Raw genomic sequence first — 17,570 nt, forward strand, 5'->3', positions numbered from 1 at the left:
CAGTAAACCCCTAATCTGCTCTTTGTTTCATTGTTCTGTTTAATCTGACTGTTATCACCTCTGATAAGAATCCCCCACTGAGCATTTAGTCTGGCTTTGCTACGGAAAGATTATAGCTGAGTCTGTCTTCTCTGGTGTCTTTTCAAGCCCAAGCCTGCCCCCTTGTGGCTCTGCTATAATGACTCAGCTATAATTATTCCCTGCAAAGCCAGACTGAATGCTCAGTCCGGGATTCTTATCACAGCTGATAGGAGACACTTTTAGCAGTAAGGATGAAATGGAGAGCAGGGTAGGTGTTTACTGCCATGTTCCCACTGATATATATGGTAAAATACATGAGGGTGCTTCGTCTCTGGTTCACTTTAGCACTAAAAATTACGTAACTACTCCACACTGATCAAATCTGTGAAGACAGTGATTGTCAGATTTTGTTCCTCAGTGCACACCAAAAACCTCTAGCGGATCCGCAAAACGCTAGAGGTTTTTGAAGCAGATTTTCAGAACGATTCTAGGCATGTTTAGAAAATCTCTCTAAACATGCCTTTTTGGAGCGTGTTTGTGTAGCAGATTTCATATATTGTTACAGTAAATCTGTTACTGAACAGCTACTGTAACAAAAATGCCTGGAAAAACCGCTTGATCTGGCGTTTTTCAGAGTGGTTTGAGCTTTTCCTATACTTTACATTGAGGCAGAAATGCATCTGCAAACCACGATTGCGGTTTGCTAAAAACCTCAAACCGCTGGTATGCACCATCCCATTAAAATACATTAGCCAAGTGTTATCACAGGCGGCAGCAGTTTTGAAAATACTACCAAAAACGCTTGGTGTGCACCAGCCCTCACTCAGTTTGGACAGGTGTGGAAAATAAGCAACAATTATTTCTGCAAGAAGAGGAAGACACCTGGGTTGGCTGTACTGAAAGCTAGTGCAACACAGAATATAGATTCCAGAGTAGCTGTCACTGAATAAGTGCTGACGTTGAATTACTAAAACATTTGTGCAGCACTGAGACCTTTTAGTAAGAGTGTCGCTTAGCATCACTTTTTTATCTCAGTTTGTCAGAAGCTGTACTTTTAGAGGATAAGCAATGCTAATTTTTGACTATTTTTTGTCCTTTGGTTCTGGTTTGACTGGGCTTTGTTCATGTTTATCACAGATCCAGTTTCCAAAACACTCCCAGCTGGCGTGATTTTACTGTAGTTGTTGCAGAAGGAAAGGAACAGGTAGAGTCACATTCCTGTTTGGGATACATGTTGTGCTGGGTTCTCTATTTCTTATGCCTGAGGGTGAGTTTATAGTGTTGCAGACACATGTCCCAGCTTATAGGAGAACTCTGTGAATTGTCATTGTATTGGGCACACAGTACGCATGTTATTAATTCACACTTCTTAAAAACATTTTATCCCTCATGATTTATCGGTAGCAGTCTTTTAGCCAGCTGGCTGACTCCTCTGTTTGAGTCTGCAGATCTGCATTAAGGTGCGTACACACCTTTGATGGATATTGCCCATTGAGGATCGGGACCCGATTCCCTTAAAGAGAACCCAAGGTGGGTTTGAAGAATATTATCTGCATACAGAGGCTGGATCTGCCTATACAGCCCAGCCTCTGTTGCTATCCCAAATCCCCCTAAGGTCCCCCTGCACTCTGCAATCCCTCATAAATCACGACCATGCTGCTGACAAATAGCTTGTCAGAGCTGGCTGTGTTTATCTCTATAGTGTCAGTCTGCTGCTCTCCCCGCCTCCTGCAGAACTCCAGTCCCCGCCTGCATCCCTTCCCTCCCTGCTGATTGGAGGGAAGGGGCAGGGACCGGAGATATGCAGGAGGCGGGGGAGCAGCTGAGACTGACACTACAGATGTAAACCCAGCCTCACAAGCACGGCTGTGATTTATGAGGGATTGCAGAGTGCAGGGGGACCTTAGTGGGGTTTGGGATAGCAACAGAGGCTGGGCTGTATAGGCAGATCCAGCCTCTGTATGCAGATAGCATTCTTTAAACACACCTCGGGTTCTCTTTAAACAACATTCCTGGTCTGTACAGACACATGTCAGCTGCATAGCTAACAACAGTTCTGTTGCTATGTGGGGGTGGAGGGACAACGGAGCAGCGCAGGCATGTATGTCGTTACGCCGCGGGCGGGGGAGCGGCATGCACTTAGAGGTTGCCCGCCACTTGGCCAAGTTGAACTGCCGGGTGGATTGCTTGTGGAGCGGCGGTTGCTGTACAAACTCCTATCAGCTCAAGCGGTCGTTTCTGGCCGCCCCCAGATGACTTTAGTCAGGTGTGTGTACAAGCCTTTACGGCACTCTAGAACAGTTTGCGAGGTATCGGGAAGGATTGAGGGCCATTACAGTTGCACTAGATGTTTGGCAGAGGTGGCCCCAACAGCCACCTGAGCCAATAACCTTCTAGCCTGTGTACGAGGATGAAGAGCTTTTTTCACTGACTGAAAGCTGTAGAACTTTTTTTTTAGTGATTGAAAACTGTAGGCGGTTTTTCAGTGAGTGACAGCTGTAGGCGGCTTTTTCAGTGACGTGACTGTCAGCTGTAGGAGCCTTCCATTAGTGACTGAAAGCTGTAGGAGCCTTTTTCAATGAGTGAAAGCAGTAGGGGTCTTTTTTCAGTGAAGCTGTATTGGCCTTTTTCCACCGACTTTTTTTTTAGTGACTGGAAATGCATGTTAAAGTAAACCTGTAGTCTAGGCCGAGGCAGCAGTTTTTGGTGCAGCACAGAGCCGATCGTTTCGACACCAGTGCAACACACCTGCTTTGGGCTCCCAAAGTTTCAGCCAGGCGCCGCACAAATTAATAAAAAAGAAAAAAAAAAGGCAATTTAGCCGTGGGCAACAGCCAGTGCCCAAAATATGTGTCCTCCCGAGTTGCTACAATTCAGAGGGGTAATAGTAATCAAGCAGTTATTTGGCTTCTCCCTGCACTAAAATGGCTTGCACTGATAATGAATGGACTCCTCTAGGTATATCCTGACCTCAGGATTCACATACATACAGGTATGTTTGGATTGCACCTGTGATGTCTCATTCGTGTGGCATCACCCTTTCTCCTTGCTGATTCCCTCTGTTTCCGGGTAGTAGCCAGCTTCCTGCACACCCCATTTTGCCAGGTGTTAACAGTGTACTCACCACATCCCCTTGACGGCGGCTGTTAGCGACGCCTCTTCCTGCCAGCGGGTATGCCTGATGCAACGTGGAGTTACATGTCAGGAGCGAATAAGACTTCAAGTGATTATGGGACTTTGCGTGGGAGTCGTCGGGGATCTTATTGATCTGATCCGCCGTGACTGTCATTACTGCGTCGCCATGCTAAGCGACATTCACATGGACATGTGCCTGTACCCACGTTGCGGAAACGACCTCTCGGCGTTTAAAAAGTCATCGGCTGTCGGAAAAATCGTGACGTGGGTACATAGCTTTAGAGAGCCAGTTGTTAACTGTTTACAGCAATAAAAGATTGTTATATGCAGGCGATTGTCATTTTCACAATTTGCTAAAAACAAAATGGCTGCCATTAGGTCACAGAAACCGCGCGTTCTGCAGCTCTTGCCAGCCAGCTCAGATGGCACTGTGTATATAAATAATGTTATTTAGTTATGCAGAACGTGGCATTGATGACATCACGGGAAGAAAAGTTCAATTCAGGATTGCTTTAACAATGTGTTACCTGTATGATTACGATGAGCAGGTTATTGCTTATTCTGGACTAGTCCCCTCTCTCTCCTGCTCACCTTGTTTTTCGCTGTGTAAATGCATTAATTAACTTTTGTACGTTTCTGTTCTGTACCAACTTGTTGCTTTGCTTTCCTTGTCAGAGAGCCAGATGGCATAACAGATTCCACGGAATGACAAAAGGCTGGAAGCAGACGGGAGGCAGCGGGTACAGCCACAACCCCTAGGGGCTTGTTCATTGTTGCTGCAGAGGCCTGAGAAGGCAGCAAATGTTTCCTTAACCCGACCAGCTCACAATGCAGCTTTTCAGCCGGCACAATGCTGAGGGGAGTATGTAGGTAGGCCTCCAGTGCTACTCCATTTTATAGTGCACCCTTCATGTAGTCTACACATTTATTATACAGGGAGGACACTTTGCACCAAGCTTTACAGAGCACATTGCTCACTATAATAATCTGTCAGTTTAAATAACTAATTCATATATTTTTCTCTAGAACTACCCTCTTGCCCTCCAACCTAACACCCCCTCAACCGATTCTTTAAGTACAATGATGTCACATTGGGGCTCTGTCAACAGCTGAGGGAGGGCCAACATGTCATCCGGCCTTCTGTGGTCACTTCTGGCAAGGGGCGGGGCACGTGATTCAGTCACCCAATCTCTTGCCTGCCTATTGGAGGATGAGGTGTGACTTTTAAAGCCACTGACCCTATCTCTCTCAGCTATTCTTACCAGGGGTGTGGTTGTAGTAATGTGGCTGGGGTTTTGGGAGGAGGCGTGGCCAGGGATACATTTGTCACAGCGCTTTGCTGATCGCTGGCACCTCAAGCGCCCGAGTGTGAATCAATAATGCAATTCCTGCTGAATGAGGTAGACTGGGAATAACCCAGCGTTGTTTGAGACAAGGGCATCACTTTGGTAAATACAGATGCAAAGCAGGCATTTCAAATTTCAGCTTAGTCCTCCACAATCAATTTTGCTGACTGATCTTGTTAGAGTCCTATATTCTCTGGCTTCTTTGTTCTTGAATTTATTTATTTGGAAAACTTTTATTTTATTTTTTTATCATTCAACTTTGTCACTAACCACTTGTTTTTGAGCTTCCGGTTATGCAAGTCTATTATCTTTTTATGTTTATTTCACTTCTTAAATTTCCCTAAAGCCGGTGCAGTCCCCCTCCCTCTTTAGGGCGCGAAGGGCATTCATTTTACACTTAATTATGTCCAAAACGATATTTGCAATAAGGTGATGATTATCTGCAATAATTAATAGGAATCTGTTTGAAAGTTAGCCATTTACTTTCAGCGTCCTCGCCCTGTAATGTACTATCTCAGTCTACCAGACTTAGTGATTCTCTAAACTTCTTAAAGTTGGCCTTTTTAAAATTAAACTTTTTAGTTTTGGCCTTGCTCATAACTCTGTTAAAGTGTACTTGACAGAGCCGGGACAAGGTCCTCCAGCACCCAAGGCTGAGACACCAAAGTGCGCCCCTCCATCCCTCCCCCCCCCAGCTGTCACACACTGATTGCTAATAGACTAAGAGGCGCCCCTCACACACACTGATTGCTATTAGACTAAGAGGCACCCCAGGGCCAAACACCTTAATCTCTAGTTATCTGGCTTTTAGTCACTTCCATGTATCTCCTTTTCTTATTTCTTTCTGCTTCAAACACAATTAGGAATGACAGCTGAATGAATTGTGCGCCCCCTCCTACACTGCGCCCTGAGGCTGGAGCCTCTTCTGCCTATGCCTCGGCCCGGCCCTGGTACTGGAGATGAGTGGGGGTAAAGGTTTTATACTTACTTGGGGCTTCTTTTAGCTCCCTGTAAGTCCATCAGCTCCGTGTTGTCTCTCCATTCGCCTACGCTCTCCCACAGCCCAGTAATGTATCTGACTGAGCCACAGTCAGGACTACTGCGCATGTGCAGCCCTGGTTCTGCGCCTGCACAGTGACAAGCATTAAAGTGAACCTAAACTGAGAGGGATATATATGTTTCCTTTTAAGCAATACCAGTTGCTTGTCAGTCTTGCTGAACACTTTGGCTGCAGTAGTAGCTGAATCGCACACCTGAAACAAGCATGTATCGAATACAGTCTGACTTCAGTCAGAGCACCTGATCTGCATGCTTGTTTAAGGGCTGTGGCTAAAAGTATTAGAGACACAGGATCAGCAGGAGAGTCAGGCAACTGGTATTATTTTAAAAGGAAAAAAACATATCTTTTTCAGTTAAGGTTCCCTTTAACTAGCTGTGCAGGGACAGAATGCTCCTAAACATGGGAGTGCGATTGAGGGGGCTGAACAGCCAAGCCACGCATGTGTAGCAGTCGGTGACTGCCGGGGCTGACAGCGGGAGAACGGAAGGAACTGAACAGACACTGAGGGAGCTGATGGACTACAGCTCTTCCTCCTCTCATGACAGGTTTACTTTAAGTCCCCGGTCAAATGTTACTATACTATGGTCACTATTACCCAAGTGCTCTGGAACTTGCACATTAGATATAATATCTGGTCTATTTCAAATGACAAAATCAAGCAGAGCACATTTGTTGGAGTAACAAAGCTGACCTGGTCTGATGGCTTTCAACTTCCCAGATCATAATTAGATTTCACCAACTGTAGTATCTGCTGGGAAAATAAGTCTGATCCATGGAGGTCTCTGTTCTTATTTAAAGGATACCTGAGGCGAAAATAAACTACGGTAATGAAATAAACAATTGTATCTATCTTCCTTCTCCTAAAAATGACTTTTTAAGATATTCCACAGTTTTATGTTTAAATCTACTTTGTAAGTTTTAACTGTTTTATTGTTTTTGCTCAATGACCCATTCATTGACGTATGCCAGAGCTAAAATCTATGAACTATTTACCCTTTTATCTCTTTCCTGCTCCCAGAAGCCATTTTCTGCTAGGGAAGTGTTTTATAGTTGGAATTTCTTATTAGTGAGGGTCACACTGTAGTCACTTCTGTCTGAGTCAGGACTGAGTCAGCCACTTACATACCTGATATTTAACTCTTTCAGACAGATTAAAAAAAAAAGGAACACAGCTTAGTTATTTGTATGCTAGGCACTGTACATACCTATGTCTATCTCATCATGTCACCTGTCACCTCTGGTATCCTTTAATGCATCAAATAAGGATGGTGGCCTCAAGGTTCTGTGCGAGTCGCATGATCTGTAGTGATGCCCATGGTCAGGTATGATGGCTCCTCTGAGCGGTGAACGGCTGCTCCCTCTACTGTGGAAATAAGAGAACGACTCTCCAGGTCACAGGGATTATTATACTGTAAACAACACAAAGGCCAACGCACGCCACCAAATGTACACAAAGGCTGTGCTGTGTCCAAAAGATCTGCAGTGCAAGAGCTATACACACACAAGTTGTTCCAAAATACACAAGGCACTGCTAACTATACATGTGAGAGAAGCCCAGAGCCCAGATACTATACCAGGACTTGGCAGGAGTGCAAGTGTACCAAGCGCTATCTGGAGATCTCCCTCACATGCTGCACCAGCCGGTGCACGCTGTCATCATATAATACGACACCCCTTATTACATCGTGTAACCACAGAGGAGTATTTTATTTTGTGTTTGTAAAAGAAGTCCATCTGATAGTAGAGACAAGCAAATGTGACAAAAAATCCTTGCGCTCCTCTCCGGAGGCTGCAGGCACACATACACTGTGGTGGGTCTTCCTTGTTAAAGAGAGTAATGTACAGTGCTGCTCCAGACGATAGGGTGAAGCAATATGTCTAGAAAAAGAAACGGAGCGCACAATAGTGCATTACCTGTGTTTATTAATAATGACAGATTAAAAGTTGTACTCACAAGGTGTCAGAGATAAAAACGCTTCTCAGCGGTAAAGCCAACCGCTAATTGTCCCAGACAGGGCGGCAGCAGCGCACTGTGGCCAGCAGCGCGGGACCCGATGGTCGGGAAGAGCCGTCTCGCTGTGGGGATAGGCGTGGCTATGGAAAGCTATGCATGCAGCGTCATTACGCGTTTCGGCGCTCTGCGCCTTCGTCAGATGACGCCTGCACGCTACACGGAAGGTTATAAGCCAACCTCCGTGTGTTACCATGGTGACATCTCTTCCTATGTGGATTTCTTCCTCCAACCCATTGTATTACAGACTCAGGCTTACACACGGGACTCTTCACATGTTATGGACATGCTACGAAACTATAAATGGGACAAGAGGTACTTATGGGCTTCCCTAGATGTAACATCGTTGTATACCACCATCCCACATGAAAAGGGTATAGAGGCGGTCCAATATTTCTTGATTCAGGATGGAACATTTTCTTTTTTACAGGGTCAGTTCATTCTGGATTTGTTGCAATATGCTTTATCTCACAACTACTTCAGCTTTATGGACAAATTGTACTTACAAGTTTGTGGCACGTCGATGGGGGCAGGATTTGCCCCAAGTTTCGCTAACTTGTATATGTCATATTGGGGAAATGAACACATATGGTCATCTAACCCATATGCAAAACATCTAGTATTTTACACCCGTTATATTGATGACATCTTGATTATTTGGGACGGAGACACCGACACCTTTGAACAATTTGTCAAAATGTGCAATACTAATACGTTTAGTCTAGCTTTTACTCATGTAACCTCTGAGAGTGAGATAGTATTTCTTGACCTGGAACTTTACCCTGATGAAGGTGGGCAGATTTGTTCTAGAACACATTTCAAGCCCACAGCAGGGAACTCATATTTACATGCCAGTAGTTGTCATAGTGCAAAGTGGATCCGAAACATCCCAAGGAGTCAGTTTTGCAGGTTGCGTAGGAACTGTACATCAGACACTGACTATGCTAATCAAGGGGAATGGCTAAGTAAAAAATTTCTGGACAAGGGATACAATTCAAAGCATATACAGATCACACAGGATGAATTTAAGACAATACCCACTCGTAAGAATAAGCCAGAAACAGATATTACCCACCAACCTAATCTATCTTTTGTTACCCCTTTTTCTGCTGGACATAACAAAATCAAGTCCATAATAACTCAAAACTGGCCCATTTTAAAACAAGACCCTCTTTTGAAGAACATCATTCCTGATTGCCCAACAATCATTTTTAAAAAAGCCAGATCGGTTAAAAATACAATTGCGCCCAGCAATATAAGAAAGATTGTAGAGAAACCTCAAAGCATGTTCCCTGCGATATTGGGGAATTTTAAGTGCCATGTTAAGAGATGTGGCTGTTGTCCCTTTATACAACATCGAGCAAAAGAGATTACTGATGGGAAACAGCACACTTCCACACTAAGAGACTTCATAACATGTGGGAGCGACTATGTCGTATACCTCTTGACTTGCGGTTGCCCAAAAGTATATGTAGGCCGTACAACTCGCCCCCTCAGACAGAGATTTGGGGAACACAAGCGAAACATTTTAGACGAAAGTGAGAAACATAGTGTTCCCCGCCACTTCAAGGAACATCATGAAAGCTCTGTATCCACCCTTAGAATAATGGGACTTGAAGTAATCCCAAAAAACTTACACCAAGGAGAAAGATACCGCAAATTATGTGAACGCGAGACTTTTTGGATATTTAAAATGAATGCGCTCAGTCCCAATGGTCTTAATGAGAGCCTTGAAATTTCAACATACCTGTAAAAAATTCTTTTAAGACTGTAACTCATTGTGAATTGGTGCATTAATGTTTAATCTTTTTTTCTTTTGTCCCTTTTCTTCACAGCATCCCCACCCCCTAGCAGTTATCGCACTAGATGAGGGTGGTGAGTATATTATAGAATAGGCTATGGCCCTAGTAGGCTTAGAGCAAGACTTAGCTGCATACCAGTAGCTCCACATTTTATTCCTTGTCCACATGCTGTAGTGGCTCCCATCAGTGTTCACTTTTTACCCACTTACAGTTTGGCCACAATTATGGCCTGACAAATGTTCTCCCCTTCTCCCCTCCCCCTCCTCCTCCCTCCCCCTTCTTTTCCCCAAATCCCCCCCCCCTTTTTCCTTCCTTCCCCCCCCCCCCAAACCCCTCTCCCCCCTCTCCTCCCCCCCCCCCCTCCCCACATTCCTCCCACCCACTCATTATGGGGAAAGATCCAAGGTGAAGGCCCATGAATTTCCCTCTATCTCCCATAAGGTTCACACTATTAAGTGTGACACGTTTTTATATTTATATTTATATTTATTGACCCTAAACATTTTCCATGTTCCAAAGTCCACATGTTCTAAACCAATTGGGTAGGCTTATCTCCTATACACCTAGGACCAACATTCACTTATTACCCCTGGTGGTTACCAACGGGCTTCGCTGTGAAGTCAGCCCCATAACCCACGTGCCCCTTCCCTAGTGCATACTAGACATATGGTTCATTAGATTTGCTCACTTTCATGTGCTCTATGTGAACACATGTAGCCTCACAACCAGCACGCCTCTACCCCTTGGCCACACTACATATAGGTTTCGCATAGAGGCTTTATGGGCACATATTCCACAAGCTTATCTAATCATGAACAATTTATATATTTTTTATATATACGTGTATGTATATATATATATATGTATATATGAAAGGTTTTTAAAAGAAGTCTTATCTTTACAATTTACAATTCACACGTTGTTGATCCCAATTTCATGTTTTATACTGTACCTTGTTCATATTTTTAATATTATAATTTTATTTTCTTTGTTGATTTTATAGTCTTGTATGTCTATATATTTAGTAAGGACTTTCCGTTTGTTCTCTGATGTATTTTTGATCTATGGAACTCTTGGAGTTGTAAGAATTTTTGCACAAACTTGTTCTATGTATGGCTCCCAGGGGAGGTCTCCCTCCTGTCTGGGACACTGATTATAGTGTTCTGCAGCTGATTTTGTATGCTAAACATGTATTGAGTTATTTGTCCACACGAGGGCGCACATCGCCCTGTGAGCCGGCACCGCTGATGACGAGGTGCTTCTCATCTTATACAAGTCATTCTTAACATCGTCACCCGGGTTTCTGTCCGCCCCAACCACGGCTGAATAAAGTTTTACTTTCCCATTGATACCATGGTGTATTGTCACCATGGTAACACACGGAGGTTGGCTTATAACCTTCCGTGTAGCGTGCAGGCGTCATCTGACGAAGGCGCAGAGCGCCGAAACGCGTAATGACGCTGCACGCATAGCTTTCCATAGCCACGCCTATCCCCACAGCGAGACGGCTCTTCCCGACCATCGGGTCCCGCGCTGCTGGCCACAGTGCGCTGCTGCCGCCCTGTCTGGGACAATTAGCGGTTGGCTTTACCGCTGAGAAGCGTTTTTATCTCTGACACCTTGATAGTAGAGACAGGCTGTTGCAATGTGTGTGTGTACGATTTCACCCTTGTCTTAAGGTGTAACTGTCGGGCATAAAATCAATTCTTTATTTTTATCTGGTAAACAAGTAATTAGGAGGCTAACCAGGCAATCCAAAAGTTAAAATCACTATTACTTTTCTTGTTCCCCAGTTTACCCAACTCTTATTTGGTTCGTTGCCGCTCAAAGGAAGTTACAGGGCATGCTGGGTTGTCTTTTTTTTTTTTGCTTCTTTACTTTCCCCTCAGACTTGACTAATGCATCCTGATTGGCTGAAGCCTCTTTCCCTCCTTTTTTCCCCTCCCACACCTCTGTTCCTCTCTGATTGGCCAATATTTCTCATGCTGAGGCAATGCACTTTGTATTGCAGAGCTGTGGGAGTGCCTGAAGACTGGGAGGAGGGCGAGCAATGCATACACAAATCAGGCAGAGGAGAGTAAGGGTGGAAATGACATCAGGATTGGCTTCAAGATAGTCACAGTTAAAATGGAGAATCCTAAGAAGGATTTTCTTCTTTTTTTTTTCTTTTTTTTTATTATAGAAAAATCACTAAAATCTATGTTATGTAAGTAGAGCAAGTATTTATCTACTTATGTGCTTGTTTTTTCTAAGATAGTATGGCTGACGGCTCCTCTGGGGGAGGGGGGTACTTTATGTACAGTAATTTAACTGATTAGGGTAAACAATGAGGTATGTGCTCTGGAATTTCACTATAGCACTAACTTAGCTATGAGCAAGAGGTTTCAGGTTTGGAGGGCCATATATCTGTTTTTTATTTATTTATTTATTTTTTATCAGATGAAAATGGTGCTGCAACAAGCATGTCCGATCGATGATTCAACCGATTTCGGGCCAACATGGTCGATTAGGTGTAGGGCGGTAATGCCGTGTGATATCACGACCCCCAAATGTTAATGTGCCCCTCATGCATCAAAATATCTCACCTCTCCTTCCACCGCTAGTCCAGCTGCTCTTCTTCTGGATTTGTGTCCAACGTGACTTCCGTGTATTGCATGTGTGTAACATAACACGCCACATGCTATGCAGAGCAGTCACGTGGGACACAAACTCAGGAGAGGAGCAGCTGGACTAGCGGTGGCTGGAGAGGTGAGATATTGTAATGTACAGGGGTTAAGCATTACATTGGGGGGGGGGGAGGAGGCGGAGTCAAGAGATCAATTCCTAGAAGATTTTATGCTGAAATTGATTGGGAAACGGCCTGTGGTGTATGGGCAGCCAACAGATCTCTCTCTGATCAGATCGAGATCTGTCTCTTGGTCGATCTGCCCATACATTGTCAGATGTATGGACACCTTTTATTATAATAAAATTGCTATATTAAACAGTAATAGAAATGTTTTTGCATCCTGCAGAATGGCCCTACTTGGCCTTTTGCAGTTGAAGGTTGCTGACGTGATAGGGGCTAAACCTGTCACTTTCAGAAAGGCCATGTTAGAATGCAGTGACCTGTTATGACATGTTATTGTTCTCATGAGTTTGCTGTCTGAAAATTCTGTATTCTGCTTTCTGATCCTTGCGAGTTGTTGCTTACATGGCCGGATTTCAGGCAAGGCCACAAAGGCCATGGCCTAGGGCTCCAGGAAAGCAAGGGGCAGTCTGTGGGCAGCAGGGTGGCAGTAGCAGTTAACCTGCTGAACATTTCTAGCACTCCGGTGAGCAATGAACGGGCTATTCCTGATGCTGGCTATGCAGCACTCAGCAGCCAGTGCCAGCCCGCGGTCGTCCTGCTTCACAGAGTTTGCACATAGGGGTGAGTGGCTACCAACAGCCAGATCTGGCACTTGGAGGATGAAGGGGCAGCAAACGGGCACTTACAGTGATCTCTGAGCTGCCTGTCACTCACCAAATGTACCGCTCACCAAGGAGTTTACAATCTAATCCCTGCCATCATGTCACTTACTGTCCTCAGAGGAGTTTACAATCTAATCCCTGCCATCATGTCACTTACTGTCTTCAGAGGAGTTTACACTCTAATCCCTGCCATCATGTCACTGAAGGTGCGTACACACGCCGGACTGGAGGCAACGACTGGTCCGTCGTTACCTCCCACTGGGTGGGCGTGCCAACGACAGTCCGGCGTGTGTACGCACTGTCGGCGGACTGATACGGCTGCTTCTGAGCGATCCACCCGGATCGCTCAGAAGCAGCCGTATCAGTCCGCCGACAGTGCGTACACACGCCGGACTGTCGTTGGCATGCCCACCCAGCGGGAGGTAACGACGGGCTCGTCGTTGCCTCCAGTCCGGCGTGTGTACGCACCTTTAGTGTCCTCAGAGGAGTTTACAATCTAATCCCTGCCATCACATCACTAACTGTCCTCAGAGGAGTTTACAATCTAATCCCTGCCATCACATCACTAACTGTCCTCAGAGGAGTTTACAATCTAATCCCTGCCATCATGTCACTTAGTGTACTCAGAGGAGTTTACAATATAATCCCTGCCATCATGTCACTTCCTGTCCTCAGAGGAGTTTACAATCTAATCCCTGCCATGTTGTGGGAGGAGTTAAGGATGCTTTCAGTCTAGGGGCAGCTGGTGATAGTGGGGCATGGGTGGTAAAAAGTACAAATCTGGCTCTGGTCACTTAGTTTGAGAATGTAGCATATCAGAGGAAGGCCCTTATGGTTTTAGCCGAGATCTCATCTGTGTTTATAGAACACATCTTTGAAGTGGGCTAATCACAGTGATAGACAGATATTAACGCTATTTACAAATCCTCAATTAGTGCCATGCATGACTCTTCTTGGGATAGTTCTGGATGACAATTTTAAGAACAACGGCCATAGTGACATGGGTCTTGGCTTAAAGGACAACTGACCTGAGAGTGATATGAAGGATGCCATACTTATTTCATTTAAACAATGCTGTACTAATGGCCTGGCATCCTGCTTATTATTCATGCTATCTGCATGGAGTTTGTATGTTCTCTGCGTGTCTGTGTGAGTTTCCTCTGGGCACTCTGGTTTTCTCCCACATCCCAAAACATACAAATGACTAAATTGTCTTCCCCCAAAAAATTGGCCCTAGACTACGATACATACACTACACTATACATGGACATATGACTATGGTAGGGATTAGATTTTGTGCCCCTTTGAGGAACAGTTAAGTGACAAGACAATATACTCTGTGCAGCGCTGCGTAAGATGTTGGCACTATATAAATACTAAATAATGCTGCATCATTAAGGTGGCCATACATTATAGATTTGCAGCAGATTCGACCATCAGATAAATTTCTTTCAGATGCCTGTCAGGTCGAATCTGACAGGAATCTATCTGATGTGTGCCACACACTAGTAACAGATTTCCAATAGATTTAAAGCAGGGGCATTAGCCATACTATGCCAGGGAAAACACACGCACACACACGTACACACACGTACACGTATTGTACTGTCCACGTTTTGATTTCAGTGAATTTTATATAATAAATGAAGAGAAGTTTGTTCCTGGTGGGAACCATGTCTTTTGCCCACAGTCTGAGGCTAAATACTGATGTAATTTCTTCCCTCAACCCTTTTTTCTTTTCTCATCCAATCGCTGAGTCACCTCAGCCTTGCTTGTAAACACAAGTGAGCAGAGGATCATGTTGCAGCTAGGCAGGGAAATAAATGGAAGAGGAGGAATATATTATAGATCAAAAGAACCCCCAGCATGCAACTGAATGGCAATGGCTATTAAAAGGCCAGTGCTCCTAAGGTGTGTGTGTGTGTGCGTGCATGCGTGCGTGCGCGTGCGCGCTCGTGCAGGATTAGCATCTTTATCACTTAACACACTCAGACCAGTTGCTGTTGAAATTAGATTTTTATGGTGACAATTTCAGAATGAAGTCTATTGGATATCGACCTAAGTGCATTGGACCATTCGATCCAATGCAACTCTATGGGCCATCGATCTGCTACCAGCAGCAGATCGACCTAGATTTTCCATCCTGTCAGAAAGATCAAATCAATCGAAATTGGTCGCAAATCGGTCGATCAGCTGATTTTATTGAATCTATTTCCGATCGATCAATGGCTGAATTCGACCAGTGACTGGGCCCCTTTTAGTGTCTGAGTCACACACCTGAAACAAGCATGCATCTAATCTAGTTAGACTTCAGTCAGAGCACCTTATCGGCAGGTCAGCCGGGCAATGTGCATTTTTTATAAAACAAACAGACAGAGAAGTGACAACGCTCAAGGATGCACCTGAAATGTAAGCCAACAAAGGCAATGCAGAGCCCCTCCGGAACTAAATACATGCCTTGAATACAAATCAGATGCAAATTATGTGCTAATTCTAATCTAAAAATTTGGAAGTGAATGCAGCTAGCCACTAGTGTACTTACGTTCAATATGCACAGTGGGAGACATGGCAGCACTTTCAAACAAAACTTCTACCTGAATGATTTATTTGCATTGATGTGCAGAGCTCCAATAACTGGACTACATTACACAACTAGCACTCACTACAGGCAAAGGGGGGTGTTGGCTTTAGTGATAATGTGTGCACAAATTATTACCCAAACACCCTCCTTTGTCTGTAGTGAGTGCTAGTTGTGTAATTTAGTCCAGTTATTGGAGCTCTGCACATCAATGCAAATAAATCATTCAGGTATAAGTTTTGTTTGAAAGCGCTCGCTGTGCAATGTGCATTGTTTAAAAGGAAATAAATATGGAAGCCTCCATATCCCTCTTAAAGGATACCCGAACTGAAATGTGACATAATGAGATAGACATGTGTATGTACAGTGCCTAGCACACAAATAACTATGCTGTGTTCCTTTTTTTCTTTCTCTATCTGTAAGAGTTAAATATCAGGTATGTTAGTGGCTGACTCAGTCCTGACTCAGACAGGAAGTGACTACAATGTGGCCCTCACTGATAAGAAATTCCTCTTTTTATCTCTTTCTTGCTTTCAGGAGCCATTTTCTGCTAGGAAAGTGTTTTATAGTTGGAATTTCTTATCAGGGAGGGTCACACTGTAGTCACTTCCTGTCTGAGTCAAGACTGAGTCAGCCACTTACATACCTGATATTTAACTCTTTCAGGCACAGAAAGAAAAAAAGGAACACAGCATAGTTATTTGTGTGATAGGCACTGTACATACACATGTCTATCTCATCATGTCACATGTCAGTTAGTAAGGTGTCCTTTAAGCCAAGCAGCCTGCTCTACTTTATGAATAGAGGAGCGGATACAGCAAGTGGCAGATGAGAGTTGTGCCCACAGCAAGGAAATAATGACAAATAGTGCTTTAGTTATTGGTCATAATGCTCTAGGACAGTCCTGACAACCAAGATGAAACGCTAGACCCCCCTGGATTTGAGGTGGATGTCATCTGGTGAGCTGCTATTTTTAAGGTGCTGTGTTGGTGCACAGAGTGAAGCACGGGTGAAGCAGTGATATTAACCACTTGCGCGCCTCAGTACAGTATATCTATGCCCTTGCAGACTTCATCTCAGTGCTCGGGGCGTAGATATATGAACCTCCGCCGCTGTCCGCGCTCCCGCTTGTGACCGTGCTCCTGCGCTCGTTCATGTAAAGCAGTTCCCATTCATTGATCTAAGCCGCCGTATCAATGATCACCAGCATCAATGAGATGCATTCTTTATTGTATCTTCCAGAGTTACACGTCCACGCATTACTTTCTGTTTAGAGTACTAATAGTACACAAGTAATGCATGAGGGAATCTTGTGACCAAATAGTAAAATTACACCTACATAAATTTATTTTAATAAAAGAACCACAGATACATTTTAAAATTAACTCCTTCCCTCCCACACTCTCCTATGGCGCCCAATTTTTTTTTTGCATTAACAAAAAGACAAATAGTTACCTTAGGGCAGTGGTTCCCAACCCATGTGCCGCGACACATACATGTGTCGCGTCAGCTTCAGGTATGTGTTGCAGTGTCAGCTCTCGGAGCAAAGCAGCGCAGTGGAGGGAGAGCTGTGGGCAGCGGCGGAGAAGGGGGCCATCTCCTCCCTTCTCTCAGCTTAGAGTGCTCTCCCTCCCTCGCTCTCTCTTCCGGAGCTAACTGCGGTCAGGCGTTTGCAGCGGGCGGGACTTACCTTCCGTGTCGCTCCAAGCGCCGGAAGTTCTGGTGCCGCAGCCGCTGCTCTGGTCTGGATCAGACCAGAGTAGTGGCAAATCATCCGACGAGACCAGACGGAGACATGGAAGGTAAGTTCCGCCCCTCTGTCAGCCACCGCACTTCGTTCCAGAGGAGAGAGTGAGGGAGGGAGAGCACCCTGAGGTGCCGCTCTCCTTCCTTCGCTCTCTCCTCCTGGGGGGGGGGGAAGGGGGGTACCTGGCTACATATACTGGGCACATATACACCTGACTACATATACTGGGCACATATACCCCTGGCTACATATACTGGGCACATATACCCCTGGCTACATATACTGGGCACATATACCCCTGGCTACATATACTGGGCACATATACCCCTGGCTACATACACTGGGCACATATACCCCGGGCTACATATACTGGGCACATATACACCTGCCTACATATACTGGCCACATATACACCTG

The 17,570-nt window shown here is 44.8% G+C and overlaps 1 protein-coding gene across 1 annotated transcript in view; it reads left to right on the forward strand.

Annotated features, from left to right (window-relative positions):
* Positions 1-3,935, forward strand: part of GAN (gigaxonin) — an 85,285-nt gene extending 81,350 nt beyond the window's left edge. The window contains exons 12-13 of the transcript XR_011024659.1: positions 1,159-1,225; positions 3,832-3,935. The gene's annotated coding sequence lies outside the window, so the exon portion shown is untranslated. The remainder of the gene's footprint in view (positions 1-1,158; positions 1,226-3,831) is intronic.
* The last annotated feature ends 13,635 nt before the right edge of the window (positions 3,936-17,570 follow it).

Source organism: Hyperolius riggenbachi, chromosome 11, assembly GCF_040937935.1.
Source record: "Hyperolius riggenbachi isolate aHypRig1 chromosome 11, aHypRig1.pri, whole genome shotgun sequence".
Taxonomy (NCBI): domain Eukaryota; kingdom Metazoa; phylum Chordata; class Amphibia; order Anura; family Hyperoliidae; genus Hyperolius; species Hyperolius riggenbachi.